Here is a 15,207-nt window from a genome sequence, read left to right on the forward strand (position 1 = left end):
AGGAAGTTTCTAAGAAACTTATATAAAAAGGCAGTTGAAAAGTACTTTTGAAACGATACATTCCATAAATTGCAAGATTACTTAAGTAATATTGAGAAGGAGACTGGTAAAAAAATGTAACAAAAATAAATAATAATAACAATAATAAAACATCTAACATTCCACATAACACTTTCACACAGTAGTTTTTCTTTCTTGTTTTTTTTTCCCTTTTCTTACTCCCAAAGCTATGCAGTGTATATTACTAATGCCTTATCCTCTTTCTGAGCTCAACATCTCACATGCTATAGAGTGCTTCTGACTCAGTTTTTCAGACTAGCAAATGATAAGTTGTGGTTCACAAAATGGTTCTGACATCAGCTGACAGTGTGTGTAATACTTATGAAACAATGTGTGTGTGGTGTGTGCAGTGACTGGGAGTGAGAAACAAATGAACAACATAGCATTTGCCTTTTTCCTTATTAAATAACTAATTTGTGAAACAGTATTGTACACAAGGAGTAAACCAAATGAGGTAGCATTGCTTTAAACATTGCAGCCTTTTATACAGGAGGGTGGAAGTTCCAGTCTTCAAACAGTTAGCAACATTCTAAAAGAGACCAATGCTGGATTAAAGAGTTAGAACGTATCCAGATCTCTGACACTCCTGTCAAATTCTGTAGGACTATCTTTGACAGTGTGCATAACTTGTCACATCTTGCTACTTCACACTTGCTATCTGTCCCACCACAAAGTTAGTGATGGATTCCTTTGTGTGATGTGGTGTTAAAGTGGACTGCAGCCAGTGAACATGCACCTGTCTCGCCAGCCAGCACAGCAAGAAAGGTCACCACACTTTTGTGCAACAGGTTAAGATTTGATCTGCTTAAAGGCAGACCACAGAACATACATTTGGACCTGAGTCAAATTGCTTTTGATATACTTTATCCACAGTTGACAAATGACACAGTGGGTGGCAGCTTTACTTTTAAGATATATGACAGCTGAATCTACTGATTTGGTCTTCATTCACATGTGGATCCCTCACTTTGGTTGCCCATCATCAATTACTATTGACCATGGGTGTCAGTTTGAGTCATATAATTTTAAAGAATGATGTCAAGTTTGCAGTGTGCAATGTTTCCACACTACAGCATATCACCCACAAGGCAATGGGTTAGTTGAACATGGACACTCTACACTTATAGCTGCACTGTTGTGCCATGATGCAATGTGGGCTGTAGCACTATCATGGGTTTTGTTGAGAGTTAACATTGCCTACAAGGAAGATCTGAAATCAACTGTAGCTAAATACTGTATGGAAAATGTTTAACTCTTCCACAGACTTTCTCCTACCATTCTGCCATTGGATCGGCAGTCTCTCTACCTCTAGCACCTGTGGTTAAACAACTTACAGCTCATGTTCATATGCCAACTACCCAAGGTCTTGGCATACAGCAGGTTTTTGTGCATAATGCCTTGAATGCTCTGGAATGATACCTTATGAGCAGCCCTTTGATATCCATATGCAGGACCTCACAAGATAAAGCACTGGGACAAAATGTTCTTTCTCTTGCTTTATGTCAAATAAACAACTGTCTCCATTCAGCACCTCAAGATGTCATCTCAGATGCTGCGGGAATGGGAAATTGTGAATTTTTTTATCCCAACTGCTGTTTGTCCAGTGAGGAATATAATGTCTTGATCTCATCGCTATGGCTGCCCAGTGTGAGATACTCCCCTTTCTTGTAGAGAATGTATGGGATTAGTGACACCTCCTACAAACAAAAGATCTCTGTTTGCGTCTATACAGTAATGCCTATCTGCAATTGTATTTTAAGAGAGTAACTTGGAGTATGAATTGTGCTTAAATGAATATGTTAGATCAACAGGTTTCATGCCTGCAGTATCTTGCGCTCTTAGCTCCACACATTCTTTATAAAATTTGTTTTATACTTAGTTTCAAAATCTGTATATAATGAAACCTAAATCAAAACGATAACAACACCAAGAGCAGTCCACAAACAAGTTAAAGAATATACTTAAACATGATATGCCGTATCTGTATTTAGATCTGTCAATTGTCACTACATAGTCCTCACAATAACTTATCAACATAAATACTCTGCAGACCACTGTGATGCAATGCATATGTCAGAGTGTACTTGCTGTTATACCACAAACTAGGGCTTCTTCCCATTTCAGTCACATGTGGAGCATTTGAAGAATAACTGCTTAAATGTCTGTGTGTGTTGTGCTTGATCTAATCTTGTCTTCATGGCCCCTTTGGGAATGGTACTTAAGGGCTGAACAGTACCTCTAGATTCATCACTTAATACTTGTTCTAGGAATGTCATAAGTAGATTTTTGTATGATAACTGTCAGCTGTTTCCAAGCTTATGCCAGTTCAGACTTTTAGAATTTCCATGATGCTCTAACATTTATACTGTCCTTCCTGGTATACATTCAATGTCCACTGTTACTCCTATTTGGTGTGTATCCCACATAATAGGATAATATTATTATTAGGAAACTCCACCAATTTGACCTCATATTGTAAGGAGAGAAAAGCACACTTGGAATATATCAGCTCCAGAAATCAATCACATGCAAATATTTGTATCTAAATTTTGATAATTCACAGTTATGACCTACTCAATACACAGATATTAAATGTTTGCATGCACTGGTTCTCACTCTGTCCTGCTGCAGTAAACTTAATGTCCAAGTGCGAAGTATCCTAAGTGGACCAAGATGTTTGTGAAATCCTGTCACAACAATGATAATGTGCTTTGTTTGTTGTTGTAGCTGATAGAACAGAAAAATATGCACACAAGTAAGAAACTGGAAATGTATCAGAGTATTACAGGTGTGGTTCAGGAACTCTTCTTAAGGTGTTTTGACAAAGCAGGTTGGCTCATACCATCATAATTTGTGTGCATGCCTATTTCGTGTATTAAGGTCTGTATAAAGTTTTCACTGAAGTACCTGCATTAAGCACATGCTATGCAAATTATCAACATTTTAGAAACACATTGCCTCCCTCCCTCCACACACACACACACACACACACACACACACACACACACACACACACACACACAAGACTTTATTACTCAGATTATTTGGCTCTGAGCACTATGGGACTCAACTGCTGTGGTCATAAGTCCCCTAGAACTTAGAACTACTTAAACCTAACTAACCTAAGGACAGCACACAACACCCAGCCATCACGAGGCAGAGAAAATCCCTGACCCCGCCGGGAATCGAACCCGGGAACCCGGGCGTGGGAAGCGAGAACGCTACCGCACGACCACGAGATGCGGGCACTCAGACTATTCAGCAGAAATCATGGCGATCAAAAGTTATTGCTATTGTAAAATATTGAACATCCAACTATAGCAAAAATCTTGTGGGCTAATAGGTAAATTTGGAAGGAGAGATTACTTTAAAATTAAAAAGCTATTTTTTGTTTATCAGTAACATATTTATACCAGCACATACCCACTTAGTTCAAAAGATACTATTAAAAATTTCACATAGTCTGAAGTTTCTGTTCAAATTATGGCCAAACTACTGTTCATTTCTGGGATATATTTATGTAATTTTGATTGCCTGATTTTTCTGAATCCAGTGGCACCCATAATGATGCTGGTAGATAGACACAATAAAAAAAACACACAAACACACGCACAAAATTTCAAGCTTTCGCAACCAGCGGTTGCTTCGTCAGGAAAGAGGGAAGGAGAGGGAAAGATGAAAGGATGTGGGTTTTAAGGGAGAAGGTAAGGAGACATTCCAGTCCCGGGAGCAGAAAGACTTACCTTAGGGGGAAAAAAGGACAGGTATACACTCGCACACACACACACACACACACACACACACACACACACACACACACACACACACACACACACACACACATATCCATCCACACATATACAGACACAAGCAGACATAATATGTCTGCTTGTGTCTGTATATGTGTGGATGGATTGTGTGTGTGTGTGTGTGTGTGTGTGTGTGTGTGTGTGTGTGTGTGTGTACTCCTTACCCTCTCCCTTAAAACCCACATCCTTTCATCCTTCCCTCTCCTTCCCTCTTTCCTGACAAAGCAACCGTTGGTTGCGAAAGCTTGAAATTTTGTGCGTGTGTTTGTGTGTTTTTTTATTGTGTCTATCTACCAGCACTTTCCCGTTTGGTAAGTCATGGAATCTTTGTTTTTAATATATTTTTCCCATGTGGAATATTTCTTTCTATTTTATTCATATCAGTATGTAAGCTTAGATATTTTTGAGTATCCACCCTAGCTTCTCTGCTGTCTCCAAGTTTTTCTCCTATTTCTTCATCTGTAGGGCTGTGTGAAACTGAATAAAGCTTGTTTTACTGCAATTATTACAGTATGTATATTACAGCTGTTCATACTATCCCCAAAAATCTTATTAGATGACATCTCAAGTCCATCTATTGAATTATCAGTAGGTAATATCATCAACAAATATGGTGAATTTACTGTATTCTGTATGAAGTGGTAGAGTGTTAATAAAAAGGTCCCTGAACTTAGCCCTGAGACATTCTACACATGATGGTACTCCTTTCTAATGATGCTGAGACACCTTGTCTATCCAGTACAACTGTACTTTGTTAGAAATATACAAATGGTGACACATCCCTGCTGCAGCACTTATACGTACATATGTAGCTTTGTGTAAAAGTCTTAGGTGACTGGCACAGTCAAATGCTTTTGATAGGTCACAAAATAGTCCATACACTTTTGTCTTTTTATTGATGGACGCAAAAACATTGACATCAAATGCAAATATTGCATCTTTTGTTGCCTTACTCTTTCTGATATTCAAACTGACGTTTTGCTGATGATATTATGGGCACTTAGGTGCTGAACAGTCATGGCATGCGGCAACTTCTCTGAAACCTTGAAACAAGTTGTGAGTAGTTAGACAGTCTGACAGTTAGCAGTATCTGCCTCATCTCCCTTCCTACACTGTGGTCTTATAACTGCATACTTAAGATTTTCAGAAATTGTTCATTGCTTAAGTGACACATAAAAAATGTGGCAAAGTAAATTATTGACATCGCTGCAGCAATGTTTTAATAACTTTCTAGATATCTTGTCAATTCCAGTAGAGTGTTTACTTTCCAGAGACTTAATGATTCTTTCAGTTTTCTGTATAGTGACTATTGTTACTTGGATGTGTGGTACTGTGCTAGGAACATTGATTCACAGAAAATTCATGGGGCCTCACAATCCTATTCCTTATGTCACTGCTACTGTTGAGATATTGTTATTGAATATATCAGCAACTGCTCATGAGTCACTAACCAGATGACCCCCATATTTTATTGGGACATTTTCTCTACAAATTGCACTTTTCTCTGTTTCTCTCTTAACGAAATTCCAGATAGTTTTTAGTATACTCTCTGTGTCGTTAATTCCTGTCTTCAAGACAATGTTCTTCAATGCCTTTATGGTCATGTTAAGAATTTTACCGTCCAGTTTTTGGAAATATAATGTAGTTTGATAGATTAAAAAACCTACTCGTAAGCAGGAGAAAATACATTTCCTTAATTTTGTTTGATACACATTTTCTCCTGCACACCACTTGGTGAGATGATTTTTTTTTTATCTATTCAGTTATATTATTGTACAGTTCACAGTTACCAATCTTAATGGGAACATTTGGTCTCTTGCTTCTTCCATAAAGTATACTTTTCATTCTATAAGAGATTTTGATTCACTTAGTAATCTGAGGTTTATAACCTGATTTAAACAGTTTTTCTGTCACTATCTTTTTGGGAAATATTTATTCACATGGATTTGCAAACACAGTTATAAAAACATTAAATTTTGAATTAACATCAACAACAACATAGACTGGAGATCAGTCTACAACCTATAGTTTATGATTAAAGTTTTCACTGGAGTGATTGTTTAAAAGCCTTTAGATTTTCCAAATTGAATTTAACTGTCCTCTGTAAATTTACTTGATTCATGGTAAGGAACAGTCCATCATGGTCAGAGAGTCCTACCATAGCATTTTTTGTAGTTAAATTATTATACCTATCATTACCTATAAATATATCAATTGAAGCCCATGTGATTCCAAAACCATGATGTCCTTCCTGCTCACAACAGTCAGCTTTGTACTTACCAACAACTACTTTACCTTTGAGGTGCAGACATACAGAAAGCCAGGGGCGTGGCCATGGGAATTGAATGAATCCTCCCTATGCCAATATTTTCATGGGTCTTTTAGAGGAAACTTTCCCGGGTCACATAGGCCTTCAGTCCCTGGTCTGTTTTATATTCATTGATGATATATTTGCCATATGGAATCATGGTGAGGCTGACCTGTTAACATTTTTGGAATCTCTAAATGCATTCTCCCAATTAAATTTCACATGGTTCTATTCTGAATTTGATGCCACTTTCCTCGATGTTGACCTTATCCTCACCTGGGATCAGCTACACATTTCTGTTTACATTAAACCTACTAATACATAATAATATTTACATTTTGTCAGTGCCATCCTTTCCATGTCAGATGTTCCTCCAATACAGTCTTGACATTTGAGGCAAACTTATTTTTTTCAGATTCAGACTATTACAGCAGTACACCACCATTCTCACCTCAGCCTTCATCAGTCATAATAACCCCACCAGCATAGTTCAAAAGCAGATTTCCTGAGCCAGAATATGCTATCCTGGTACTGCTGAACCCTCCAAAAAACAACTTAATGTACACCTCTCGTAATTCAGTATCATTCTGGTCTTGAATGCATGAATTAGCTACTTCAACAAGACTATGACTTCCTTAAATCACACTCTGAAATGAGATCCACTCTGTCTGATATTTTGCCCAACACATCTAGAACGTCTTACCACCCCCCCCCCCCCCTCAATGCACCTTCCACATCGATTACGCTGTCCTATGGCTCCTACCCCTATGACCAGCCTCCCTGTCAGAGTTTCCCCATGCCCTCTCCTAACACTACCTGTACCAGCCCTGCAACTGGTCAAGCATATGCTATCAAAGGGAGAGCCACCTATGAAATGACACATGTTGTGTACCAGCTGTTATGTAAACACTCTGTGGCCCTCTACATTTGCGTGGTTCTCTTATCTACAAAAATGTTACCTATTAAAATACTGGAACAGGCAGTTACTCTTGTTGGAGCGTTTACTCCTGATACTAGCTTGTAAGAGCACATCAGATATTCAATGTCTATTCTGCTTCTATTACCTGTTTTGAAGATCACAATAATGTTACCCAATACAATGAATGAATTAGGCCTTTTAAACTAGTGTGACAGGATTGATTCAATGTGTCTCAAAAAAGCATTCAAATTTTGAACAAGTACCCTATAAATTGATAGCATAACAACTGCACGCCATCTGTTATTGTTTTGAAATTGCACACCCCAGTGTTTTGTTCAGCACAGTATTTGCTTGAATCCAGAAACTTACACTCTACACTATTTTTAACAAAAATTAAAACTCACCTTTTCCATGCTATGCCTAAAATAATGAGCAGTTAAGCAAATATTTTTGATCTGTAACATGTTAGTTCCATTTCTGATGTGATGTTCACAAAAATATAGTACATCAGGTTCCTTCCATAATCTTTGTCTTTTAAATGTATTACTAGCTGATCTTTTTTTACCTGTTATATTTTGATGTAATGCAGATAGAGTTTGATTGTTGTTCATATTTTTATTAATATGATATTTCTCTGGTGTAAGGGCAGCTTCTCTCAGTACGTGAGTTGTTAGTTCTGCTTTGTGCACTGGGGGTTATTTTGAATTTATGGCAGAGGGGTTTGATATGGTTTGGACTGCTTTTCTCTCATGTGATCCACCATAAAAAACAATGAGCCACTATTCTGTTGCATGTATGATGAGCTAATGCTTCTGCTGCATGTGGTAGAGTTGTTTTAGCTGCTGGCTCTGACACTGATGCCACTTGTTTTTGATGATATTGATGATGCTTCTTATGCTTTTCCTGTGGGTTGAGACACTTCACTGCACTCTGTATGACCATGGTTTGCATTTTGTGAAACTATCTGAGTTGTCTGAGGTCAAGAAATGACAGCTGAGCTAGATGTGCATTGAGCAGTCCACAGAATTTCTATTTTTTTTAATGAAGGTTTTCCCCATTCCCATTAAGGTTCATACCATGTCTGATAAAAAGTTCTTGGTAGTCCATATCCCCTGTATGAAGAAAGAATTTGTTCTGAAAGGCTTGACAGATTTTATAAAAGAGTGTTGGTTTTCATGGTCTCTTTGTTCACATAGGAAAAATTTGGGATGTCATATCTGTGTTGAGCTGCCACAAACATCACTGTTTACTTGTCCAGTAAGATCAGTCATCTTGTGGCTTTCTTGTGTTCATTTTTATAAATGGTCATTTTTATAGATATGCAATTAATACTGTTAACCATTTATTACTGGATCGGTTCTTAACAATTTGTTATTAAGGCACTTTGCTATTCACCATAGAGCAGAGATGTTGAGTCGCAGATAGGCACAATGAAAAGACTGCCACAAATTAGCTTTTGACCAGTAAGGCCTTTGTCAGAAGAATTAGACAGCAAACACACACATACACACTCACTCAAACGTTACTCACACACACATGACTGCAGTCACAGACAACCGAGGCCACACTGCGAGCAGCAGCACCGGTGCATGATGAGAGTGGCAACTGGTGGTGGTAAGGAGGAGGCTGGGGTGGGGAGGGGGAGGGATTGTAGGGTAGGTGTGGCTGACAGTGACGTGCTGTTGGGGAGTGGGTAGGTACCAGGTGGAAAGAGGGTAGGGCAGATATGTGGAGTCGGGAGGTTAGATGGACAGAGCAGAGTGGTGGTGGGGGGGGGGGGGGGGCAGAGGGATAGTGGAAAAGGAGAGAAGTAAAAATACTGGGTGTGATAGAGAAATGAGTGCTGTGTAGTGCTGGAATGGGAGCAGAGAAGGGGCTGGATGGGAGAGGACAATGACTAATGGAGATTGAGGCCGGGAGGGCTATGGCAACACAGGATATATTGCAGAGAAAGTTCCCATCTGTGCAATTGGGAAAAGCTGGTGTTGGTGGGAAGGATCCATATGACACAGGCTGTGAAGCAGTCATTGAAATGAAGGATGTCATGTTAAGCAGTGTGTTCAGCAACAGTGTGGTCCTCTTGTTTCTTGGACACAGTTTGTCGGTGACCTTTCCAGCCTGGATTTTCCATTGTTTCATATACAGGTGCACTGGATCTGATGAAATTAGTGAAATTTATGTGTTGATCATTTCATAAAATTTTTGGGATTCCTCTGCCATGACTGTCTGAATATACAACGTGTTCCAGAATTGTCAATTTTCAGGGAATGCAACAAGACTGCTCATTTGAGGCAAAGAACTTCTTATGGACATTTCTGTATTCTGAATGGTTTCCAAGAGAGAACATATGTAATAAATGGACAGATAAAAATCTATTTACCAAGTGATGGGAGGAGAACACACACACACACACAATAAAGTTTAACTTTTACAAGCTTTCAGAGCCAGTGGAAAAACCCTAAAACTGCAATTTTTTATATAAATGAGTTGGTCAGTTTTGAGAAGTCATGCCACAAGAATCAAGTTTTGTAGGTCACACATAGAACTTATTATATCCCAGAGATCCAATGGTCATCCACTCACTTCTAGAAGTCTATGAGAATTTTGAGAGTTTTGTAATGAAGGAAAACTGTACTCCAAATTCGAGAGGGGAGGGGAGCAGGGACAAATGCCTCCTCTTGTCACCCTCCTCACCCTTCCCCTTTGTAGACACCTAGATTATCACAAATAATTGCTTTTGTCTGAGTTTCTGTAGGAGGAATAATTAAGTATTTCATGATGGGAGAGATTCTTTGATGTAGCTCTTATATTTATTATTTACCTCCACTGCTGTAATTCATTCTTAAAATCTTTCCAACAGTCATTAGTGGTGTGAAAATTTTGTACGTATTACTTAGCAGAACACAATAGTTTGTGAGTTCACATGCAGTTACTGATTGATTTCATTTTACGTATGAGAGTAATCTCAAAAGTAAGGTATCCTATTTTTTTTATAAGCACATAGACATTTTTATTTCTACAATGGTTTACATCAGTTTACAACTTGAATGTTTAGGTACTTTTTGACATAATCTCCATTTCTGTCAATGCATTTTTGTAGACACTGTGGCAGTTTTTGTAAGTCCGTGTCATACCAGTTCACCGCCATGCTGGCGTGACTGTTGATTGGTCTCAGGTGTAAAGTGGTATGCCCAGGTTTTGTCACCCATTACAATTGAGTCCAAAAAGTTGTCCTGTTTGGCTGCAAGGCAGTGAAGAAATACGTGGGAAGCATCAACTCATTGCTGCATGTGGTCCTCAGTCAGAGTACTGTACTTATAAAAAAATAGGAGACCTTACTTTTGGGATTTCCCTCGAAGGATGAGTCAAAGAATACATTTTACAAACATTACTACTGGGTATTGGTGAATGGAAAATAAGAAATAAAACATAAGGAATTGTTCAACTGACACAGTCCAGTACAGAAGATATTTAACACAGCTGTTAAAATAATGAATCAAAAAAAATGGTTCAAATGGCTCTGAGCACTATGGGACTCAACTGCTGAGGTCATTAGTCCCCTAGAACTTAGAACTAGTTAAACCTAACTAACCTAAGGACATCACAAACATCCATGCCCGAGGCAGGATTCGAACCTGCGACCGTAGCGGTCTTGCGGTTCCAGACTGAATAATGAATCCAAAGTGAGCAAATGGACAGGTTAAAAGAAAATAAACTTTGTAAAAATAAAGAGCCATTTATGAGCATTATTGATAATTAATAGATTATACTAAATAACATTGGATTACATTGTATTAAATAATTGTGTGGGTTAACCCACATGTGTGCTGGCATAAGATTATTCCCACTCAACTCACCCAAATGAGGAAACAAGGTTCATGAGCATTATGTTGCCATTATTGGTACAGAGCTGCAAATGTAACAATAATTGATAGAAATTATTCCTGTTGGTTTAAATATTCATCTAATGTATATATGGATTTTTCTAATGGGAACTGATTACGAAGGTATTTATATTTTTACAGTTCATGGATAACAGACTTCATTTGAGGAGGGATAGCATTGAACACTTTGTGCTAGTGTAATGCACTTTTTCTGCCTCATGCTAAAGTTTCTTAGTTTGCAATGTGAGTGAAGCTCTCTCCCTGTATTGTGATTGTGGTATGAAATATTGGATATGTGCAGTGAGTGATTCCTTCAAATTAAACACTGCAGTGAGGATATATACTGTAATATTTTTGCCAGAATTCCTCATTTTTAAACATTTTCATGCATGAATGTCTAAAATGAACCTTTTACATGAATATTTTTACAGTACCTCCTTTAGAACAGTAAAATTGTTGTTGCCTTTGGCTAGTTCCCCCCAAAATTTAATGGCATAAGATAGTTGTTAGTGTAAGTAGCTGAAGTGTGCAGATTTGACAGCATCAGTGTTACAGAGTAATAATATGGGCAGTATAAGAGGCTGAACTAAGCTTCTCTTAAAAGTGAAGAATATGATCAGTCCACGTAAGATTACTTTCAATATGTGCACAAACCCAAGAACTCTTCCACACTCATTAGGTCATGATCATTACTTTTAATATTTACTTGTCCCTGCAATTTTCTACTGATATGGAAATGAGTGAACATTTTGTCTGCATTTAGAGAGAATATGTTTGAATTAAATCACTTCATATCTGCATTTAGAGAGTGTACATTTGAATCAAATCACTTTAGAAATCAAAACACTCACAATATTTGCAGCTTTCTAAAGATTATTCTTGTGTGATCTGTTAACCATAATGGTTGTGTCATCAGCAAAAAGTGTAAAATATGTCTCAAAGCTAGTGCACATGGGTAGGTCATTCATAAAGGTAAGGAACAGAAGAGGACCTATTATGGAGCTCTGTTGGACTTTACAGTTGACACGGCCCCACTTAGATGATACAGGTGCTCCATGTGTGATACTCAACAAATCATTCTCTTTCTGTCATTCAGGCAGGATTTAATTGATATCCCAGCAGATCTTAAAACTCTGTCTTTCTTAAAGGAATGTCGTGACTGATACAGTTGAAGGCTCTAGACAAGTTGTGAAAGATGCCAGTGGGAGACATTTTTCTATTAATGTACTCCAAGATTTGTTTAGTAATTGAGAGTACAGCCTGTTCACTTCATATACCATTCAGAAAGCCACATCAGATTTTGTTCAATAAGCTGTACTTGTTGGAGTTCATAATTAGCCTTCTATGAACAAATTTTTCTATCATTTTTGACAGCTATGTTAGAAGGGAAATTGGATTGGATTGTGATACATTATTTCCACTTTACCACCTTTTTTTTTTTTTTTAAAAAAAAACAAGTTTGATGATAGCATACTTAAGTCTATGTGTGTCAGTTCTCTGTTGCAGTGATTCATTAAAGAAGTGGCGCAGCATCCCATTTTTTGTGATAACAACAGTACTTCAGAATTTTGATCAATGTTTCATCAGTAACAATGTAGATTTTATTTTCTGTTTCACTAATAACTCTTTCAGTTGCAATTACAATGACAGGGGATACCAAAATCTTGTTAACAATTGTGAGACCTGTGTTTCTAAGCAGAAACTTGATCTAATTAACAGCCTATTTAAGATGCAGTACACAAGATATAACTGAAAATCTCTGCTACTTCTTCAGTTATATTAAAAATGGTCCCAATATGCATAACTTTACTGAAGTTGGTTTTATCTGAAATTATTGCCCTTTCTCTTTTTATTATACAGCATAAGCCTTTATATTCTTATTGGAAGCATCAATTTCAAACTTACTAGACATAATCTGTGCAGTTCTCAGAATAATCTTTTTACTGGAATATTGGGATCTAATTTGTAATGTGCTTTTATTTCAGGCACATTTCATTCTGTAAGTAAAGCAAACAGCTCACAATTTCTTCTACATGAGGTTTTTATCCCTTGAATAACCAAATATTTATTAATGGCAGCACAGTATTTTTTTAAAGAGCAGTGGTTTTTTTTGTGTGGCGGGGGTGGGGTGGGGGTGGGGGGGTGGGGGGGGGGTGGGGGGGGGGGGGTGAGGGTGACTGATAAAATCAAGGAAATAAAATTTCTTAAAATTTGGTTAAACTTATCATCTACATTTTCAGAATTATAGATTGATCCCCAGTTAATATCCTATAATATGGAATTTCTGAAACATAAGATTTTTAGTATTGATACGTTTGAAATTTTTGCCACAGGAGTTGAATTTTGTATCTGAGTAATGCCTCTGATTATAAGTAATTGGTCATCACAGTCACAAAGGCCATTTTAAATTTGCTTTACTGTTATATTAGGGCTTGGTCATGTCAGTGACAATATTGTCATTGGGAATACCTACAACATAAATCAGACTGTCTGCGTTCATTAGATATGCAACATCAGCTCTACTGCTATTTTCAATAAGACAGTTACCACAACATTAAAGTAGCCCAAAATAATAATAGTTTTTGTTCTAGAGAGAATGTAGTTCAGCAGATATTTTAATGATTTCAAGAAAATATTTAGTTTCTGCACAGGAGCCCTGTATATTGAGAGTGTAGGAGTCACCAGAAGAAGATCTGCAAATGCACAGTGAAACACAGCATTATTCTGTGGCAACGAGCATATGGACAATCTGCTTTACTCTTTGATTTTTGTTAGTATTCTTTGTATTGACTTAGATTTTTCAGTTGATTGGTGTCCAAGTTTAAGGAAATAAAAAGTTATTGCCTGACTGTTTTTTTTTTGTATCTCTTTAGCAGACTGACATAAGCTGTAGTTTGCTAAGGTGGTATTGAATTCCATTTTACACAAACAAATGCAGCACTGTTTGGTATCATTTACCTCAGAGTCAGCGTATCCATGCGACACACAGAGTGTTACATGTTGCCACGATGCTTTGTTGAAGCACATCAAAAATTTATAACATGACACTGAAAATCAGGAAAATGTTGCATTGAACTTTTCTACTGCATCAAGGAATGGACATTTGGCAGATAACACTAGTAAGATGAAGATACACCCAGTCCAGTTCATTCCTGATAAACCTGAATTGTGGCTTGCAGTGCTCGATCTGACTTTCCTGCACCACAGCATTGTAAACGAAGATACCAAATTTATAGTCACTGTTAGTGCATTCAACAATAAAACAGCAGTGATCAGCACAGATCCACCCACCTGCCATGTGGAAGTGTACACAATTTAAACAGTTACTCCTTGAGTGACTACATTGGCCAGTGGAGCAATGTATCCAACAACCACTACATGGTGAAAAGAGAGGAGATGAGTTGCCTGTGGAATTTTGGCAGCACCTGCAAAGTTTAGTCAATGACACTGAGTTACCAGACAGGGCACTGAAACATGTATGGTGCGTACAGTCACCAGGGGCAGTTAGCGTGACTGTGGTGCTTTCTGACACATGCAATATTTCATTGTTGCTCTCACTAGCTGATAAGGTCTATGCCTCAGATGCTGGGCATACATTGTCTGTGACATTCAAATGCAGCAGTACAGATGTTCAGGAAGCTGCAGTGACACAACAACACCAAGAAATGGATGTTACTCAACAACTAGACGAGCTACAAAATCACATTGATGACTTGTAGCAACAGATATCAACATTGCTCGGGGGCAAAGCAGCCACATACAAGAAGAGCAAGGAAGATGGCAATGTGTGTAAGGAATGTATCTGCTTCAGAAACAAGGCAACATGATACACATCACCCTGCACTCATCCAAATGACCGGTGATAGGCGCCACCAGTTGTGAGTTCAAGCACCAATGCCTACCATTGTGAGGTGAGAGCATTCATGGGCAACTACTGCTGAGTAACCTATCTTCTTTACCTTCACTTCCAATTGACCTTTTGTCACAGACATTAAATCTGGCCATGCTTGTCTAATTGACTCAGGCTCAGACGTCAATGCATTGGCTGTTAGAAGTTGCAATGTGAAGCTTCCTCCATCTCAATCAAAGGTCACAGCAACAAACCATACTTCAGTAATGGAAAATGCCAGATAGACATAGATCTTGCTATCCAAGATCGTTTACAATGGACTTTCATGATTGCCAATGTGTCAGACGCAATATTTGGTGTGGATTTCTTGTTCCATT

Source organism: Schistocerca americana, chromosome 8, assembly GCF_021461395.2.
Source record: "Schistocerca americana isolate TAMUIC-IGC-003095 chromosome 8, iqSchAmer2.1, whole genome shotgun sequence".
Lineage (NCBI taxonomy): Eukaryota > Metazoa > Arthropoda > Insecta > Orthoptera > Acrididae > Schistocerca > Schistocerca americana.